Below are 3658 nucleotides of genomic sequence, written 5' to 3' on the forward strand. Positions count from 1 at the left end.
GAATCTATGATTTTATGTGAGTGATGTTGAAGCATGGTGTAGCCGTGTGTGGACTGTTTTGTGAAGAAGTTAGTGAACTGTTTTTACTTGATATTTTGATTGTTATTATCATGAATTTTATGATGGAAATGAGGTGTTTAATGGTTGGAGTTGAAACTAAAATCATTAGTGAGTTGTTATAAGGATTATAGAAATGACGATATAGCGTAGTTGCGTATGAATTGATGTTGTACTTGTCGTGTGGATAGCTGGTCATAATTTACTGAAATTATATGAAAGAAGACATGAAATGATGTATAAAAATCGCATGTGGTTGGCTTAGTATGTTCGTAAACGTTTTGCAAAATTCCGAACATTATTATGTTGTCGGTTAGGAGAGTACATTTTGGACATGTTGTGGTAGTGGACTGTTTTGGACTTGTGTTTTCATTAAGTTGGAAAGAATAATTATAAGTTAAGAGTATACATCATATTGTATGTTGGATGGGCTGTTATAAGTTGTTACATGAAAACGTTAAGGCTACAAACTAATATAAGTAACTTGAGAATGTCGAAGCCGTATGTGAATCGTTATTGCATGTTATGAATGTAGGGCTTTTAGAATATTGTGTGGCTGTCCGGATTGGTATTGAACACATAATTATTGATGTTGTATTGGTAGTATGTGGTTGGTTTAGATACAAGACAAAACATCGCCTAAACATCTAGAAAGGAGTTACTAACGTTAGAATACGTTTGAATCTCCTGTGCTTAACCATATTGTTGGCGTCTTAATATAGGTTGAAGTATTATTGGGTAGCGTACGCATATTGTGTGACGAATAAGCACTAAAGACCTTGTCCGATCGGAAGCACTTGAAGGAAAAGCTTTGGCATGGGAGTTCGTGACACACAGTCGGCATTGAGGTGGGTTTACGGTTTACCTTATGGTGAGACTTTGATTAGCGAAGCGTATGTTTAGATGATATTGTCGGAGAATGCATATAAACTGCGGGTATCAAGTTGGGTTAATATATTTTCTTAGGTTGGACCTTGTTGTATGATTTGGGGGATACACGTCCCGTTGTGTTGTTGACTTATCTTGATCTATTTTTTTTTTTTTGTGCTCGTTGCCACTTGAGACATTGAGTATACGTGACTAATGATATATCATGACTATGATATTGCGGTGCTACTTGATTGATATGGAGATGAGAATGGTGATCCCGTCGTGGTTTTTGTGTAGCCTTATTCTTGATATTACTTGTATTCCATGTGCGGTACCGTTTCGGATTGAATTGGTTTTTAACATTACATTTCATCATACTCATATGCATTTCCATGATACATTGATATATGCATGGTTATGGCACTAATGATGATATGTGAGAGAGTGTAGCCTCAAAGGTCTTTGCCGGAGAAGGGTAAAGAGAGATGAGTGTTTGTTGCCGAGGTTTCTTGCGGGAACGATGGGTGTCCGATGCCGAGGGTCTTTGCCGGGATCGTGAAAGTGTGCTCGTGATCCGAGGTTATATTCACGGAGCGAGTGGTACATGGACTTCGCGGGTCCCATTAGGTCGCTGATCGCGGGACGTGGAGTTACTCCGTCGGGACATGTTGTACAAAGCTGCATATGCATTGCATTCATCCTACATACATTATTGCATTGCATTATATCTTGGTTCTTTGTTGATTGTTGTGATACTCTTGTGATGTCTTGATTCGGATTGATTATACTAAGACTTGGCACAATTGGGTTTAGATGCTATAACATAAAGGATGACTTGTTCTTGTGGATATGGATTCATATTGACTTGTACTTGTTGGTTTATATGTTTTTTTCTTGCTTGTTGTCTTTATATACGTTATCTAGTCTTAGTCGGCCTATGATACCTGCACATTTTTGTTTTCTTGACCTACACTTCTTTGCATTCTTTTATGAATGCGAGTACCCATTGAGATCGATTTCTACTCTTGTGGCTAATATTCGAGGATTTCGATTCGAGTCTTTCGGGATGAGCATGAGGACGATCGATGCGATGACTCTTTTTATCCTTATGTCTTGTTTCATTCGGGACATGATCTTTTAGGCTACTATGTATTATTATGATTCGGACTTATAGTATTTAGTTAGATGCTCTTGTATGACTTTGACCGAGATGCGGGGTTGGATTCTCATTATTTCTATATTTCTTTATATTATTATCGTGAGACTTACGTTATTTTATCTTCTTCCGCTTTATTTATATATTTTTGATTGTTGGAATAAGGGGTTCGCCTACCGAGGTGGGAAAGGTAGGTGCCGCGCGACTTAGTGAAAATAGGTCGTGACATCGTTGCTCAGGAGCTACTAGCGTATGAAGTAAAATTGTGCCACATGTAAAACAAATGCATTGTTCCCAAAAAATAAAATCCCAATGCTTTTCATTAATGATATTTTCCCAAGTGGGATTACAAGGTTTTTAAAATTAAATGTAGTAATCAAGAAAAGTCCACTTCAAGGACAGAAATTTTCTCTCTATCATCTAGCGCCTTTTTGGCTACGATAGCGATCGAATGGCTACATGTGCGCGCATCAATGCTGTCACGATCCGTTGGCCCCTACAAATCATCGACCAATGACGACCCCGTATCTATGGCTTTCTTAACAAAGGTGTCAAGCCATTCTAAAATTTTCAATAAAGCATCTGCCTCATCTGTCAAACTCTCAATTATCTTCTGATCATATTCTATTTGTGCTTGATGATCCATTTCTCTTCCTTCTATTCGTCGTTTCATTTTCCTAACTTGGATTGCATTCGCAGCTTCATATCTTTGGGGAACTTGAACGGATATGGTCTGGAGAGTGGCGGTGTCGGCTAACAACCTAAGCCACTCGTAGTAATTTTCATCATGACTTGGGTGGTTTGGATCCTTCCCGATTCATCTTCTCTTATCTAATTCTTCCAATCTTTCGAGCACCTTTTATGCCTTGGATATGTCCTTCCTCATAATCTCGTAGAAATTCTCCCATAATATCCACACTTGGAACAACCTGCCTCATGCCAAACTGTCTGAGTACTCTCAATGGCGCGTAAGGTCTGATTCCCCTAATGCCCATAAGTGGTAGATATGGACGCCTACGGCTTTTAATGCAAACAATCTTGGAATAAAAATCAGGCACCCTCCATCTGATGTGTTCCTCTCTTAATCTGGAGAAGATGTGGGCCCATTTTTTTTTATCCTGAACCTCGCAAGGCGTAGCAGTGACTCCCAAATCATCCTCTCTTAGGGCCGGATCTCGGCGAGTAGGTAAGCCGTTCCTATCCAAATGTTTAAGTATCCACAATTGGACTAGGAGGTTGCACCCTTGGAAGTAGTAGTAATGGTCACCACATTTTCCTAAAGCTCTATATATGTCTGATAGAATAATAGGGGTGATGCCAAAATACTTGGTAACCCCATTCGTTGTGACTCCCCTAAGAATATCATGGGCAACAAAGACAACCAGGGTGTCAATAGCTAGAGAGGCATTTTGCGGGAATACCATGGTCCCCAACAGGCAAGTGATAAATGCTTTCAGTTGGCTTCCCAGGATTGGGGTGATGAAAACTCAAGGATATAGTCCTCGTACCCCTGTTTGGATACATACCTCCTATACAACTCCATGAAGGCTATAGTGGGTCCATTTTGTTGATCGG

Source organism: Lycium ferocissimum, chromosome 3 (assembly GCF_029784015.1).
Source record: "Lycium ferocissimum isolate CSIRO_LF1 chromosome 3, AGI_CSIRO_Lferr_CH_V1, whole genome shotgun sequence".
NCBI classification, from domain to species: domain Eukaryota; kingdom Viridiplantae; phylum Streptophyta; class Magnoliopsida; order Solanales; family Solanaceae; genus Lycium; species Lycium ferocissimum.